At 32.2% G+C, this 18810-nt stretch overlaps 1 protein-coding gene across 2 annotated transcripts in view; it reads right to left on the bottom strand.

The window, feature by feature from the left end:
- Sox6 (SRY-box transcription factor 6) overlaps nucleotides 1–18810 on the bottom strand; it is a 557563-nt gene that overhangs the window by 442208 nt on the left and 96545 nt on the right. Inside the window, exons 4-5 of one of the 2 annotated variants that reach the window (XM_010615190.3) lie at nucleotides 13055–13126; nucleotides 6334–6448 (exon numbers count right to left, since the gene is read on the bottom strand). The gene's annotated coding sequence lies outside the window, so the exon portion shown is untranslated. The remainder of the gene's footprint in view (nucleotides 1–6333; nucleotides 6449–13054; nucleotides 13127–18810) is intronic. The other variant, XM_010615191.3, reaches the window with a different exon arrangement.

Here is an 18810-nt window from a genome sequence, read left to right as displayed (position 1 = left end):
AGGTCTATTACCTACAATATATGAAGAACTCAAAAAAATCAGACCCCCAGATACAAAGACCTGATTCAAAAGTGGGCATCTGAAATGAACAGACATTTCTCAAAGAAGTTAGAGCACCAAATAAATATAGGAAAAAATGTTCCACATCACTGGTCTTTGGAGAGATGCAGGTGAAAACAACACTGAGATTCCACCTCACCCCAGAAAGAATGGCTGTCCTCAAGAAATCAACCAACAACGAAGGCTGGCGTGGTTGTGGGGAGCAAGGAACCCTTCTTCATTGTTGGTAGGAGTGCAGACTGTGGAAATCAATATGGAGACACCTTAAACAACTAGGATTAGAAGTCCCATTTGACTCAGCTATCCTTCTGCTGGGCATCTTTCCAAACGAATTAAAAGAATCATACCACAGTAATGAAATGTTCACCCATGTTTATAGCAGCACAGTTCATAATGGCTAAAACTTGGAAATAGCCCAAGTGCCCATCAACCGGAGTCTGGATAAAGAAGATGTGTTTTCTTTTTTTATATAAAATGGAGTACTACTCAACCATAAAGAACGAGAAATTAGAGACATTTATATCTAAAGGGATGCACATTGAGGCAATACTCTTAAGTGAAATGAATAGGACACACGTGTAAATACTGAATAGTTTCTCTGGTATGAAAAACTAAAAGTGCAAACAAATATCAAAATGTATAATTGATATTGTGTAATAGGAAGTAAAGGACTAAAGGTGCAGGAATAATGGGAGGGGAAAGGTAAGAAGAGAAAAGAAAGAATATGAGAAAAGGAAAAAATGGTAATAAAGTCTTTGTAAATTGGGAAAGGTGGAGGGGGTGAAGGGAGGGCAGGGGAAGAGGGAAAATATAAGAACCAAGATACATAAAGTAAAGGTACAAGATCCCAGTGATGAATGTAACTGTATTGTATACCTAAAATGTGCCAATAAACTTAATTAAAATTTTAAAAAGCTATAATCTCAAGCATTTTCACTTTTTTCACACTCATGCTAGCCACATTTCATGGTATACCTATGCAGTCAACAAGGCCCTGCCTGTGCACCTTATCTCCTGGTGCTAATATGTTTTGTGTTTATGATTGTATGTATTTATGTCATGTGCAAGTATATGTTTATGTTATATATGTTTATGTTATATGCTTCTAAATCCTCAAGCAACTTTATCTTCAAAGATATTCTTGTTCCTGGAAAAATTCATCTTTTTCACAGTCTCCCATGAGAAGAAAAATAATTCTTAATTTTCTGTGAAGTTTTAACCAGTGAGATGGTACAGGATTTAAGCATTGGCAAGAGGCATTCAATATGGTTATTTCCATCTTGCCTTTTCCATCTTGCCTTTTCAAAAATTCCGTACTGTGATTAGCAAAATCAGCAGAGAGAAAGCAACATGAGTCATTTTTCATTTCCCTCAAGCTTCCCATCTCTTACCTTATACTTGAATTGTTGTAGCAATCCTCCCAAACTTTCTCTAGCTTTTGCCCAAATCCATAACAATTCTACCAATTACTGGCTGAATTAACTTTCCAAAAGCCAATCTCTTGCCATATCTCTGGGTTATATGCTTGTGATGGCCCCCTATGATCTACCAAATGCTTTATCTTAGCCTGACAAGCCAAAAGGATACAAACACACTAAATTTTGTAGCCTATACACAAGCTGAACTTATTGTGCTCTATCACATATATACCTTCTAGTATTTGTCGGCCTTATGTTCACGTTATTCCCCTATTAGGAGACTCCTCTCTCCATCCCTGTATTAATCAATTTTCCCACCACTGGAACATAATACCCAACATCCACATCTTAAAAGAGGAGGCTTAATTTGGTTCATTGTTTTAGGGCATTTAGTCCATGATCCACTGGCTCCAAAGCAGGGACATCATGGCAAGCAGGCATGTGGAACAAAGCTTCTTATGGCTGAACGCCAAGGGCCTAGAAGCAGAGCAGAGGAAGAGTGCCAAAGAGGAAGGCATGTAGGACCATTTACAGTACCCAAAATCATGCCCTCATAACCCACTTATGCACATCCAGAAGTGTGCTTTACTAATCCCTTCAGCAGCTCCCAAGCCAATTAAGATGACACAATGAACTACCATGATTAACTACCACGATTCCCTTTTCCTCCAACAAAATTCTACATAGCTGTCAAAGAAAATTATTTAAGAAATCTGTTTCCTAATATCCCTTAAGAAAATAATTATAAATTCATTGAACTCTCCAGAGTACATTTTTACAGTCCAAATTACTTAGTATATTCTGCATAAGGAATTATATTTCTTCTCCTTTGAACATCTCCTCTTCCATTATCACTGTAATTTAAATAACATTCATTAATGCTTACTCTGATCCATCCATTGGATTGGTTAGACACCAGGGCATAAAAAGAAATTTCAAAAGTTTTTTTAAATTTTATGTACATACGTAATGTAAAATTCCTAAGAACAGAGACAAGGTACATTTACATTTGTTTCCAATGCAGCAACTGCTGCTGTGTTTTCAATATACAGTACTAAGTACTAGGATATACTCATGGAAGTGAGTTACTTTCTAATAAATACTAAATACTCTCCTAGAAAGAAAACTTTTGCTACCAAAAAAATAGTTTGTCTTAACTGGGGAAACAGAGTCATATTTTTAATAGTTTTTAGAGACTACATAGGAAGTTAGATTGACCACTAATTAAACCAACCTGAATAAGACACTAATGGGATCAGATCACTCTACTATGATACTAACTTTGAAATAAACCAGACTGCTTCAAATGATAAATTCCCAAATGCCAAAGTTTCAGGGTTGTAATTTAGTCTAGATAAAAAACGTTATTGCCTAACATCACAGAAATATGTTTCTTGTACATTCTTAGGAATATATATAGAATTCATAAAGTTCACTGCATGATTTAAATATATATCTATCCAATGTGTCTGGGAGATATCCACTTTCTCTTTGACCTAATCACATTTACAAAGCCTTACTGTGCATGCCTTCAAGACTACATGGCATTGCTGAAAGCCCAGATACAATGAGATATTTCTGCAGGAGAGATTTAACAAACCTTGCATTTACTCCCTATACTTACATTTCCTCCCTTCTTTGGAAGCACCATAGACACAGTAAAGTGCTTTTAAAAGGTAGCACCAAGGGCCAGGGATTTACCTCAGTGGTGCCACCACCTGCCTAGCAAGCGCAAGGTCCTGAGTTCAATCCCCTGTACCAAAACAATAACATCAAAAAAGGTAGCACCAGTAACAAAAAACGTTCAGTAGCATTATGCAAAAACAAAGACATTCTTGAAAATCATAGTTATTAATAACAAGGAAAAAATAAGCAGAAAAAAATGAAGTCATTGTTCAAAGACCAAACCAAGCCCCAGTGCCTGGTGTTGGTGATGCTAGGAGCTCCTTTGGTTTGAACACAGCTTCTCTCCCAGTGACATGCCTCCACAGGAAAAACCTCAGCAGGGCATGCAACAAATTCTCTGCCAGATACCAAAACTCAAATTAGGAGCACAAAGACCTAAAGTAAGGGGAAATCTCAGAGAATAAAGAAGAGAAAGCACTCTTTTTATGTAGAAGGAACCAAAGCCTAAAAATAAAAATAAAAGATATTATATCTATTTCCCAAGACACCTGTTAATTTAAGATTGTTTTGGTATTTCAATGGGATGAAATAGGGGCCTTTTTCATCATATTTGAGGTGCTCTGAGATATGTGTAATGGAAACTTTATCAGATGAATTTATAACTAAGAATAATTTAAATGAAATAAAATTTTGCTGGGGAAACAAATGAGTTTTGAAGTCAGACACACTAAGTCCCACCTCTGTCATTTGCTTCCTTCCTTCCTCTCCTTTATTTTTTGTTCATTTCAAAAAATATTTAGTTGAGACCTGTGTATCTGGGACTATGCTAAAAACCAGCTTCACAGGTTTGAACACAACAGTCATGGTCTCTGCCCTGACATAGCTTTTAGTCTGGTGGAGGAAATAGATACTAAATAATGCAAATACAAATAAGCACTGATCCTTTTAGTGCTCTGAAAACAAAAAATAAATTAGAATTTATGGAAAATAACCAAGGATTGGGGGAGAGTAAACAATAAGATTGTTTAAAAAATTAAATACAACGAGGTAAAAATGCCTAGCATGTGATACAAGCAACAGATATTTTTCACTAACTTTTCTGTACTATGCATAGATCCCTGCCTGCCTATTCCTTCCTTCCTCTCCTCCACAGAAAGTGAGAAGTGCTGTGCACTATTAGATGGTATTGTGGAAGAATCCCCTGTAGACATCACAAATTGCTTCACAGCTTGCTATTCTATCTGTTTTACACATAATCACAACTTAACCAAGCCACAACCTTCTTTTAAGCATATCTGGGTTTCATCTCTTGTTTAGTGTCCTTGAAATAATTTATAAACTTTACCCTTTTGGAACCATTGGATACTTATTGCTAAATTAAGTTATTCTTAAGAAACAAACACTGTCAGGAACTGAGACTAATTTGTTCTAGTTATAAGAAATGCCAAAGAGACACAGCTAAGGACTCCCCTAATGGATTTTAAGTATATGAATAATACAATATCTCACTGTGGAGAGATTTGTAAAAACTGTTAAAATCTGATTTTAGACCTTCCTTAGGTATTCTTTTCCTCTCATAGAGCAAATAGTCAGTAAGCCTTAACATCTGATATATCCTAATTCAAGTTTAGTAAACTTCTGGTTCAGTAAAAATTATAATTTCCAATTAACCTATTTGCATCATCTCATAATAAAACTAACCCCAACACCTCCCCAATTTCCTTTGATTATACAACACGCACTAGAGTGGCCTTAATTCTTTTTCTTATAGGGCTTTTCAGTCATTAATGAAAAAGGTGATTCTTGCACACCATTTAAGGGACAGGTGTCAGGTATTACCTTCAAAAAGGCAAGCAGCAAATGGACAGACAAAAATAAAACTATTTCTGAATAAAAGAAAGAAAGGACATAAGGGAGGGAAGAAAGGAATAGTAAGAGGAGAGGAAAAAAAGAAAAGCAAGGCAGAGGAAGACTCATTACATTATAAGTCATTTTGTAGAAAAGTAGTTCCAAAGAGCTTTCTAAAACTAACTATATCATATACCATTTACCATATATGAAACTTAATTCCTACATTCATTGCTCTAATAGATATAAGGATGCTTCTTGGTCAGAGTAACAATGAATGAGAACTTTCAAAAAGTCTCCCAAATATAATATTAAAGTGTACTACATAGACAATTATTTTTGTATATATCTATATTAATACCCAGAGAATGCAAACTTATTCTTTGCTTTTTCCACAAATACACATATTATCTAAAATTCCTACATTTGTATTTAAAAGGCATTAAATTGAAATAAAAATAAACATGAACCAAATTGAGAAAAAAATTATAATACTCCTTTGTTTGTTTTTGGTACCGGGGATTGAACTCAGGTCCTTGTGCTTGCGAGGCAGGCGCTGGAACCACTAAACTGAATCCCTGGCCCTATAATACTCCTTTGAAGTTACTATTGTCTGATCCAAACAAGTATTTCCATGTCTTAAAAAAGTCCTAAAATCCATTTTATGATTCTATAAAAATCTCCTATTTAAATTATCTATTGTTTCACATATTTCTCTCTCTTTTCCTCCTCTTCTCAATTACTGCAACCAAGTTGGAAGGATAGCCATTTCTTCCCTCTCTTCAACCATGTCCTCTCCTCAAAAAGTTCCACACCCTCAAAATTTTCTATACTCTCTTGTTTATACACATACTTTCAAGTCTTACTGTCTTAAGCCTTCTCCCAGATATGGCTTCAGAACTCTCTCCTGAAACTCCAAGTCTAGTGGGAGGCTCCCACTGACTAGTCACAGAATCCGCATAATCAATGGATTCACATATTGCCATTATCAGGATAAATCACAGAATGTTTCCATACCTTAAAGCTGTCAGCCATTCAATAAATATGCACTCAGTGCAATATCAGAGATCATATTATAGGGGACCAATCTCACTTGAAAAATTAATTCAATGCTGTAACATACATAATAATAGGAGAAAAAAATGTATATACAAAATAAGAGATCTGGATTCTTCTTCCCTTTGTTCCATGAAACTCAGAACACTAGTATCCAAATTAAAACCAAGTCATAGACTTGTTACCAACCTGCTTAACTTTTTTCTTAAGAAGAAAAAAATAGGAATCTGTATTCTGCAGATTTGGATTCCATTAATGCTGTTGTTTAATTATTTGCAATGCAAGAATCAAAAAAGGAAAAATAATAATTAACTGTCAAACATACCTTTTTGTTGTGCCTGTGTGTTCCAAAGGTATAAAAGAGCCCAGAGGTGAAATGAAAATAGAAAATCTGCTTTTATTAATGAATTCATTCACTTAAGTTTACATGAAACTGTGAGCTGAAAAGAAAGAGAGAGAGCTAACTCCAGTACAGTTTGTAGCCAAAGAAAATTCCACCCACAGAAACTCTCTAGTAACAAGTCAAGTTTTATGCCCTTAGGGTAGAGACCACCTTTTCTTCCTTTGTAAGCTCTATTCCAAGTCCTTAATGTTAAGCAAATAAGAATAATAATAATCAGCATTACATCATATGAATAAATGTTTTTGACTGATTAAACATTAAGAATAAGTCTCTTTTACCAGACCTTTTTTATATATGGAACGGGATGCATTGCAAATTAATCTTTTTCACTATTATTGCTTTGTATTTGTTAAAGCTTTCAGCAAGACATTTGTAAGTTATATATAGAAAATGCACAGAATGTTTTGCCTTTACTGGCAATGTTTTGATGGCTTGGAACTGGTAAAAATATGATGAAATGTTAAGTTTATAGCAAAATTCCAAAATAACATAAAATATGTACTTTTGAAAAAACTATAATAAAAGTGATTAAAGATACAAAAAATAGATTTTGTTGATTATTCAATCTTTATAAATTAAATAATTACCAAAATTTTTCTAGTAATACATTACTTTTTCCTGAGTAATAGGCAGGCAGTATTTCTCATCCTATAGATCATTATGTAATAATATAGCTAGCTGTACACAACTAGTGCATTTATTGACATTCCCTCACTTTATATTTGAGACTACTACCCACCTCAAATAATGGTTTTATTTCTTCTCTATTTATATTTAATCATTTCGATACTAATTAAAGTTATGAAGAATACTAGAAAATGAGTAAGCCTGTTTTCTTGGTTAAAAACAAGTTCAAAGAGCAAATTTTAGGAGAAAATTTGAATTTATTAGTAGCTCTTAGAAAATTGCCCCTAAGCCCCACATTGTTTCTAATCTCAAGTTAAGAAGAATTTTTCTCCAACAGGCACTGAATCACTTTAATGTTGACTCTTGTGCAGCCCTACTCCACCTTCAAATGTAGCCAGTAAATCCGGCTTTACTACAGTACTATAAAAATGTGAAAGAACCATAACAGCATCTAGAAAAGAGCTGTTGGCACTACATTAGTTTAGAGAAAACCCTAAACTGAATACTAATGCCGATAGTTTGCCGAGTTGCCAAAGGAGTCACAATAATTATTTTATCATAATGTATAAGTTTATCTTGAAGGCATCTGAGGCTATTACTCTGTAGGACTCAAATAAGTGCCCAAATGTCACTGTTCTTCTGTGGGTTTTTTCCAATATTAACAAATCATCAGTATACAACCTTCATTCTAACACTGTCCTCTGAATATAGGCTCACCTTATGAATGAATAAATAAATATTATAAAGAAACTATTTTGCTTCATTATTAAGCCAACTTCCCTGATTGGCATCCAACATGGACTCACCTCACACCAAATCCCACTTTACAATGAACAATAATGTGAAATTCCAATAAAATCCTCAAACAGAATCAATGCAGCTTTACTTCCCTTTTCCTTTATAAACCACGACCAAATTTTTAGAGTTGAAAAGTAAAAGCCAATATCAAATTTAGACATGTTGTTTGAAATTAGCAAAGATGAAACACTTCAGTGGCAGACAAAAGCCCTGATTTTAAGAGTAGGTTTTTGCCTTCCTTGAAATGCCTAGCTCAGGCTGTGTATTTTTATGCCTGCAGATATTGGCATGTTTCACATTTAAGATTATGACACACCAACTTATTTTGAAATTTAAAAAATCTTCCACTGCGCATGTTTCAAGTGCTTCATGACTGTCACTGATAATTGAGCAATTAACTTGAAATTACCAAATGTGCTGTGATGGCATAATATGTAGTAAGCAACATGAAAGAATAAAGAACAGAGAAACTTGGTGCTGTGAAAAAAAAGTAATAAAAATTAAAATAGGCTATAATAATAATTGTACTGAGTAAGTTTTAATGGTTCGAGATCTCAGTAGTTTAAAAGTACAATAAAATGATTTAATGAAACAAGTTCTGAGTATTACTAACTTTCTAAAGCATTGTTCTGTTGCTAAAAACAGGAATTTTCTTGTGTAATACTCAGGGATTGGTCCAAAATATAAGTGAGGGAGTTTCACTAAATAACAAGCACAAAACAATAAAGTTAAAAGTCCTGACAAGAAGATTCTGAAGAAATACAAGATTGCAAAAAGTAGTTGTAAGGTCATGCTTTGAGTGTAAAACAGACAAAGCAAAAAGTCTAGGGGTAAAGATGACCTCACAAAGGCCTCAAGCAATTGTGAACATATTTACAAATCAAAAATTAAGATGCATGGTAGAAGACAGAAGAATGAAAATAAATTCTACTGGAAAAAACAGAATGTTTTTTACTACTCATTTTATTAAAGTCTCTACTATTGGGTTTTCCCCAACTAAAACTATAGTGTAACAGTAAAAAGTAGCTTTTCTGGGCTTAAATATAGATAGTGAAGTAAATTCCATAAACCTAAATCCTACCTTATTTCCATGGCAGGCCATTTAAAAGGTTTGCAAGAAAACCAATCATTTAGAGAGTCAGAAAAGAGATTCAAAACTACAGCAAATAAAAGACACTATTAAAAACGTTTTTTCTCAAAAATTCCATTAATATTACTCCAAAACACCACTAGGAGATTAAAATCGGGCCAGGCTGTCCTTTCAGGTATAAATTAGGAACAGAAATTAGAAAGAGCATAAAGAATAAGAATCTAAGGGTACCAGTATACAAAACTTAAAAGCTTAAAATGTAATGGATATACGCTTTCAGATTAGCAAACTCGTTTTAATTAAAGTAGATTTCTGGCCACAGTAGACCAATGTATAGTAGCTGTGTGTATTAATGTAGAAACTTCAAATGTCAGTATATCTCTAATTAACATGAGCATACAACTGTAAAACTGAGAGGGCACAATTTTAAATTCCTTACATTCTCAGCATTAATGCTTTCATGGGGCAGCTCCCGTTGTCATGGAAAATGGCATTCAAGCCCTATTTGTGGATTTTCACAGCTCATCTTTTTTATTTACCTGGTCTATGTCAAGATTAGCCTGGAATAATATTTTTTAAAGATAATGCACTTAGACCTACTTGTCCTTAAAATCACAGATGTTCTCACTGAGGGAGCTTTGGTCTGGACTATGCTCAGTTTGAAACAGATTTCTTTCCATTTTAAAATACCACAAAAGCATGAATCTGTGATTTTTTTTGTTTGTTTCCTAAAAAATCTATGCGACTCAAAAAATTTCAGTTGAAGCAAGGTATGTGGCAGTTTCCAAAGAGTAGGAAAATGTCAAGAAGGACCAAATGCTGCAGCAGTACAAAAAGAAAATACAAACAACAAAAAACGAAGTCATAGAAGGCTGTCTCAATTTCTTCTCACTTACTCTATTTTAACTTTTAAAAAATATTTATTTGTACAGCAACCAAATGAAAACTGAGAGAGTGACCAAAGACAAAAGGAGAGCTAAAATTCTCTCTCCAAAAAGACAGGATTGTGTTAATGAAAACAGTACTGAATTTACACCATAAACTCAGGTTTGAGCCCTGCTGCTCTGCAAAAATGAAGATAATTCTTCTACATCCTACAGAGTTTTCATGAAATTTAGCTAATTTAATGTCTCAAAACTCAAGTGTTATACCAACTTCAGACACTATTGTTATTTTTTCCTCTAACCTTTGTTTAAATAATTATCATTTTTTGTATCAGATAATAAAATACTTGTCAGAGAACTTGGAGGAAAGGTTGCTAGATCATAAACTGAGACAGAATTTTATAAAAGGGAATTCACTATCAAATTATTAAAGTTGCTTGGGTAACCTGAAAAAGCCGGGGACTCAATAAATAATCTTTGAATTTTTTGTTGTTGTTGCTGTTTTGTTTGTTTTGTCTTGTTTTAACCATTCATCTATTGCCCTGGTAAAACTCAGTAGTCAGACTTACACAGTTATTTTTTTCATTAAAAATGAAAATTAAATTAGAATACTGAAACGCAAAACAAGGTATTCATACATGAGACCTACTTTGGGGAAAGAAGGGGAAAAAAACTATTAGAATAAGATGTAGCTTCTGAAGAGATAGTCATGTTTCTTCACTATGCTTTTCTCTTTTGATCTGGACAGTAGATGTGAGTAGGTAAGATTCCAATCGGTTCTCACACACTCTTGCTGTGGCCCATTCATTATGGATGTGCAAACAATATCCCACCTTCCTTATCTCACAGACTGGCTTCTGTAAACCTGACTGAGAAACCTTCCCATAGCCATGAGGTATAACTTTCTGCCTTAGATCATGTAGCACATAAGCAGTTCCAGGGCATGGAAATTAAAGTTCATAAAAGCCACTGTCACTAATCCTATTTGCTTGTTCTTAGGTCTAACGAAATTAATATTTCCATTGTTTTTGCTGCCCCATCAATTAGTGTAAGTGATGGACAGTTTCCACAATAGAAATGCAAACATTCTGAATGTTGTATTAGTTTTATTTCACTTATTTTAGTTATAGCCTTCTGCTGAATCTCTTTAACAATGAGGTTCTGCAGACTGGAGACAGTCCTAACAAAGTGTGAAATCACTGACCCAAGAAACAGCAAAGTCTATGCCCCAAAGAAACATACAGAAATTCTCAAGACTAGACAACGAATATTTTTGGCCTGGCTATGACCAAATAAAATATTATGAGAAATATTTTTGGATTTTTAAGCTAAACTACAGAAAATATAAATATATACAAATATAAATATATATGCTGGGGGTGTAGCTAAGTGGTAGAATGCTTTCCAAGTATGCATGAGGCTCTGGTTTTATCTCTAGTGAAGGGTGGGAGGTGCATGTTTTTAATCTCAGCAATTCAGAAGGATGGGGCAGGAAGACCATTTGCGCACAGGATATTGAGACCAGGCTGGGCAACACAAAATAAAAATTTCTATCAACAGTTTCTCTTCTAATTTTAGTCTTCTTTTTATTATATCATAAGAAAAATTTTCAGCTAATTGGATCACTTCCATTCAAAATTAATCCATGTGTATCTTGGGAGGAAGGTTGGGGCAAGTGAATTCAGGAAATACAGATTTTGGGGATAAGAAATGTAAATTATAACAAAGACTCCCTTGGTTGAAATGATGGTAACTCTACTTGCCACTTGAAAATCTTTAATCATCAGTAAAATTTACTTAGTAAAATAACTGGATAATACAAAGGAAAAGAGAAAAGAAATAAAAGAAAGGACAAATCAGCTGGAATAAGATTTGGATGGCTCAAAATTATTTCCCCACACTCAGATTTCTAATAGGATAAATTCAGCTCCTTACAATTCTGTTCTCATCAAAAGCCCTTCAAAGATACTTTATATTTCTTTCTCAGTCTTCTTTACCTCCTAATCCTTACCATTGTACCTTGCACAAATTAAAAGCTTATATTTAATTTAAATGAATTATACAATTCAATTTTGTTTATACAATTTTGTTTTAAGGAGGAATTAAGTCTCAATTAACAAGATGTAAATTGATACAATTTCATAAAATTAACAATTTATTCATTCTTAAATCATCAAAAACTATAATATATACTCAACTATATTAAATATTACACACATATTTTTTAAACTTGGTTCAAAATGCCTAGCTGAATCAATATTACCTCTACTGAAGGTAAATCTGATTGTAAATTAAATTTTCACTGCTTTCTATTTAAATATTGAATCACTTTAACTTATAACATTTTTTCAGATACTTTCATAGAAATATGTTCTCTAAACTTTTTTTCTCTAAACTTTTTTATAGCAGTACATTAAAAAAGAAAAGTTTTCCTATGTTTTTGCTGTTATCAAATGTTTAAAAGCCCTACAAATGCCAAAGGTTTACAAAAACATACACATATAAATATATTTTAAAATCAAGTTACTCAAATGTAGGTTTATATGCACAGAAACATTTTTAAAGACCTGCCATATACTCTCAACTATTTCCATATTATAAATATGTACTGATTAATTTAAAATACTTGAATAGATCTTTAAAGTTTATTCAATTTTCATCTTAAAATTTACCTGCTTTCCAGAAAAACATAGTTAAGGAATACACTGTATGTTGGGGATGGGAAAGTGGGCAGGGATATGACCATTTTGATGTATATTATACATTCACCAAATGAGTTCTTGGTTCATTAGTATATAATCTCTTCATGCACTGACAGCTCTTTGAATTCTGTATCAACTAACATCTTTTCTCTGAGAAGAGGCGCATAGCACTTTTCAAGTTCAGATAACCAGAAATATAAGAAGTTATATAGGTAAATTATTCATGTGTATATAGACTAGAATCTTTAAGGTAACCCATTCCTATCATTGGGCTCTGTTCCCCAAAAGTAAAATATTCTTTGGGCTTATTGTAATGGGCCTTACATTGTGTTATTTCCTTGAGAACTACAACAAACAGGTTTTTTTTTTTAACTGTCATTTTTTTCTATACTCTTCCTATGAAAACATTAAGGAAAAATTATAATACTTACAAAAAGCTTACCAGAAAAACTAAAAATTCATATACAAGGGGAGTTAAGAACTTATTTACATACTATGACTGTTACATGAAATAGTAACAAAAACAATAAATAAATACTTACAATTACGCACAAAAAGTCAGCCCCAGCACCCAGAAATCACTGGTAAATTGCCTTTGAATTCATGAAAGTGACCTGAAAATTTAGACACAAAATGAAATGAAAAAGAATAAGTAAATTGTATTTATGTATTTTATTAAAGTATAAACTCTGGTGATAAGTCATACTATTTTTAATTCAAGCAATTGTCCTCATCAACTGTAACAGCAAGATGATGATGCCAAAGAAACAATTATTTCATCATTCTGCATCTAAGGATACAACATCTACATGTATTACGGCTCTTCAGAACATTGTCAGTAATAAGTGTTTAAAAGTACAAATAAGTAAAAGTAAAGGGGAGATGTTAAAAATGCAGGAGTAAGTCAAATTAGATTTGAAAAACATTTATCTTTGCAAATTAAAATGAATTAGCTTCATAGAGAACATTTTTAAAATGTTCAGCAGAAATACTTTATCGATTGAATAAGGAAATAAGCTTTTATCTACTAAGGTGTGGACCCCTTAGATGCTGAGGCCTGTATGTGCTATAATTCAATTCAAAATTGTTTTGCTTGTACACACTTTAATATTGACTGAGAGGTAACAGATGCAACTCAAACACACAAAACCAGCTTTATAAAAATGTTTAGCACAATGAATCACATTATTCTCCTAAATATCTATGGTTTCCTCTCTCCAGAATCTCCATGCATTAGAAGGTAGTTTGGTAATTTATTTTTATTGTTTGGTCTAAATACAGCACATTTTTAGTTTTATGAAAACAAAGAAACTTTGTTGCAGAAATTGTATTCTTTACAGAATGAGGATGGCTATGAGTAGCGTTCAAATGAAAATAATAAGGGAGCTTGAGTTTCTAATTTAGGTCAGAGTTTTAGGCTCTGGGGATTGGTTTGATTCATTGTGCATTCTTTAAAATATAGCCAGTAAATATCTATGTTAGACAGATCTAACTAGGTTTAAACAAATTTCTTTCTGGGAAAAGAAATGTTGATCAGCATCGTTAATAGGAATCCCTGAGCCGAACTTTGCAGTTACAGCACAAATGGCCTTAACATATTATGTATCAGCATTTGAAACTAAATTGGGAAATGAAATAAATATCTAATTCAACCTTTCACAGGTCCCTAAAATATCATTTTACCTAAGTGACCCAGAATATTTATTCACTTTCTAGTCACAATTGATAGATAATAACAGTCTGGGAAGTTGGACAGCTTTAAATATGAATGGCTAATATATCCATCAGGTTTCCTCACTAAACCACCTTGTTTTTGAAAGAAATGGTGTCTGAAACCTTCCCCAATCCCGTTTCATCACCTTGCGGCAATTTGATAATGCTTACTTCCACAGGAGCAAGAAAACTCTGTTCAGGGGAAAGCAGTTCTAACATTCATTTGGGGTATAATATCCTTTTCTACTTTTTGGCTTTCTATGATTCTGGCTGGGAAAATAATTTTATCTTGGACACCACATAAGCCTACTTGCACACACTTTTTAAATGTCCAAAACCAGCAAAAGTACTCGGTTTAATAAATGCTATTTTCACTTTTTATTTCCCCTAAACTATTAATTATAATATCTTTGTAAAGAAATTAACCACAAAATAAATCTGTAGCAAAATCCTATATATCTAAAATGGTTTTAGTCTCTGCATTTTTTTAAATGTTACACCTTTTTTTTTTTTAACTGGCAAATATTCTTTTAAGAGCACATGTTGGAAATATACAAAATATATGATATATCCTTCATCTTCATATAAACAATGGAAGGGGAGTGTAAAGTAAAATGCAACCAGAATATACTATGACTAATGTAGATCTAATTGTTTATAAGCGTTGGACTATAAGAGTTAAGACCTCTAACTCTTGAAATACTTTTAATCTTAAAATAAGTCAGATTCCAGACATTCAAGACAAATAATGTTCTAATATATACTAACAGAAAGTAAATAAATTTCACATGTCTCATCAAAACAGTCCTACTACAGAAGTTAAAAGCAATTCTACATCACGTTGTCAACTGACTGAAGCTATTGGTGGTCTAGAGCAAATAATTAAAAGAAAATAAGTTGTTCAGGTCACAGAGTTCATTATTATAAAGGGAAAAATGACTTTAATGAATATTTATTAATACAGAGAATTTAGGAATAAAGAAGCAATATTTTGTGATAAACATTAGTGCACACATATTGTAAACTACTTCTTTAAGAACTAGAAGAGTTTAGGCTAAAGAAAATATTTCCCAAAATAAACGTGGTCACTTTGGTCCTGCAATAGCACAAAAGTAAGAAGTATAAAAAGGAATGTCAGAGCAAATCACCATCTATTCTGGAAAATCACAGTGTGTTTATAAAAAGCAGTGTTCAGAACACCCAATCACATATGGATTGTTCCAACCCTCTATTGCTCATTCAGCATGTAGAGATCTTGGAATAGGAACTATACCAGAAAGTAACAACAAACAAATGTAAATACTTTTTTAAATGGTCTTCTCCCTCAAGGATTTCAATCAATAATCCAACCTGCGCCATACACTTCTACATCTAACCATCATGATGGCTTGATTTATACCACTGTCAAGTCTTTTACACATTCTAAATTCACCAAACTAAAAAAACATACAATTATATATAAACACAGTGGAATATTATTCAGCCATAAAGTATGGAAATGGATTTGCAGGAAAATGGATGGCAGTTGAGGCCATTTTGCTATGAAAAATAAGTCAGGCATAGTAAGTTAAATAACACACAGTTTCTATTATATGAGAAACCTAAAATATAAGTGAATAAAATGAATAAAATAAATGATAAGAAACTAGAAGGAAGACCATTGGAGATGGGAAGAGGATCACAGAGAGGTAAGAGAGAAGGGGATAAAGGGCTTAAAAATGATCAAGATATTCTATAATGTCCATATTGGTTCCCTGATTTGAACAAAACTGCACATATACGCTAATAAAAATGGACTGCTACAAACACTTCAATATAAAAATGCATAAAGAATCTAAACAAGAATGTACAATGAAGAAATACAAAATAAAGGTGTTAACATAAAACATTAATATCCCAGATAATCAAAGAAATGTAAATAAAATATTTTCTCTATAATATCAGCAAAATATTTTATAAACTGGATAAAACTGGTACTGCTGAGGATGTGAGAAAATAACAACTTTCATGTATCACTGATGAGATTATAAACTGGGTACAACCTTTCTGAACAGCAATTTAACAGTAAATGCTAACATTTTTAATGTTCACATCCTCTGAATGAACAATGGTACTTCCAAAAATTATCCTAAAGAACTAATCATAAAAATGTTTTAAAATGTGTCCATTATAGCATTTTTATAATAGCCAAAAATTGAAAATAATATACTGATTGAATAAATTATTATACATGCTATATAACACTATTCTGTAACTATTTAGAATTATGATATAAATCTATATTTATTGACATAAAAGTATACCCTCAATATATTTTGAATAAAAATGTAATGTGTATAGTTAGAAACAATTTCTAGGAAATCAAATTCAAATATGTATATATAGGTTTTACAAAGTAGAGAACAATTTAATGAAAAGGTTAACATTGAACAGTGAACTGCAAGTTTTTTATTTTCTTATTGTTATGCATGGGTATTATTTTATATATAACAGTTCTCATGTATCCCAAAACAATAAATCTATTTCCAAATTCAGTATGTCACTTATATAGTCAAAAAGAATCAAATATAGGATAACTTACTATTAGTCCAAAAGCAAAAGCCAAATAATAATAATAATATCAGTTTTTTAAAAACTCAGAATTACAGGGCAACTTCAAACAAGTATCCTGAGAGCACATGAAGAAGCTATAAACATTTTCACAAAAGCATGTCCTACTCTACCAAAAATAGCTCATAGATCAAAGGTAAACAGCAAATAAAAACACTGCCACCTCCCCATATAATTAGACTTTAAAAGCTTTCAAGCTAAATTTTTTAATCTTGTTTAATGCTGTCTTTAAGCCACACTCATTTCTCTTTTTTAACACACACCCCACCTTTCTTTTTATTATTTGATTTAGCAAGATGATTCCAGCATCAAATAAAGTAGTTGGATTAAAGGACTTTCCAACCTGGAGAGTCAATGATTTTAAAGTATTATTTAAAACACTAAAACCCTTCCAAAAATACTTGTAGCAAAATTAGCCCATCTTTACATTAAATTATACCATTATATGTTTAAAGCTTAAGAATTGAAAAACTTTCTTTAATTTACTTGATTCACTAACTTAATTGTGTATATAATGAACCACTGAGTTACAATTATCGTCAAAGAATTTATTTTCTCAACTATCTTCTAAATATCAAAATAAAAACTGAGAGCTAACAAAAAGACATCTTATAGGCAAAATAAAAAAAATTTAATCATGTCATTGCATGTTAAACCTATAATTATTCTTTCCCCATTAATTTTGGGGGAGGAAATCTTTACTATTATCATCATTTCTTTCTTATAGCTTTACCAGGCTAAAGCTGTTTCTTCAATTCCACAATGCTTCGGTTAACTTGTTTCCTTTGAAATTATATAAAATAATGCAGAAATTAAATTAACGGTAAAGATAAAATATAAAATTTGACTTTTAAAAGAATGAATACCCAATTTTTAAAATGCAATTGCTAATAACTAAGAACATCATAATAGTAAACAGAAAATAAGGATTTGGCTACTAGTATTTATATCTTCAAAGGCAAAAATAAGAACATTTCTGAAGTACCATGAAAGACAATATTCTACACAGTCCAACACTTTACTTTCCTAGAATTTACTCCCTCAAAGAAATTGGAATGTCTCCTGTTCTTAAAGAAAGTTGTTATTGACGCCAACTCATAGTTACCTATTCATTTATTCTATGTTGCTCAATCTATATCCTCAATATTATTTGAGAACTGAGGGGCAAAGTGAGAAGGAATAGTGACAAAGCATTCAAAGAATCACTGAATATCTTTATAGTAAACACATTACATTAGAATGGCTACCTGTTCTAAAAATGGTAGTGAAAAGTAATTTTAGAGATAAGGTAATCCAGTTATTCTCTAAATCATTGATCTCAGGATTCCTTCATATTCTCCTAAAACATATATTAAGAGTTCCAAAACATTAGTGCTACATTTATCAGAATTTATATATTTGAAACCAAAAGCAAAAAAATAATGTTATTCAATTTAAATAACAATAATACACCTATTACATGATAACATATTTTACTAAATATTAACATTTTTGCAACAAAAAATTGGAGTAAAGACTGGCACTGTTTTATATTTTTTAAAATCTCTTAAATGCCTAGATTTTTTTAAAGACACCTAGATTCTCATGGATGCTATAACACTCAATCTGTTGAGGTGGGTTAAATTGGTTTGAGTCAGTGAAAAGCAACCATTTAAACACGGATACACAGTTGGAAAGAGCAGAATATTTTAATAGGCTTTCCAGATAATTGTGGCTATTTTTCTTTGATACTATATCAAAATTTGATTTAAAAAATCATTTTTCAAAGGTTAACTGCAATTTGGAACCTAAATAGCAATAAACCTTGTATCCCAGTATGTTTAAATCCTATAGCCTTTAAATTGATTTTTTAACCATGCATGGTTTTGAAATATTATATATTGCTTCATTTCAAAAAGGAAATCTTTTAAAACAGTTGTTCCCTGGGTTATCCAGACCTTCAAAATATTGACAAGTTTCAGTATACAGTATTTCT

This window comes from Fukomys damarensis, unplaced genomic scaffold (genome assembly GCF_012274545.1).
Source record: "Fukomys damarensis isolate Sample0158 unplaced genomic scaffold, DMR_v1.0_HiC HiC_scaffold_16, whole genome shotgun sequence".
Lineage (NCBI taxonomy): Eukaryota > Metazoa > Chordata > Mammalia > Rodentia > Bathyergidae > Fukomys > Fukomys damarensis.
The sequence above is the reverse complement of the archived record's forward strand: the minus strand, read 5'-3'. Positions and strand labels throughout refer to the sequence as shown.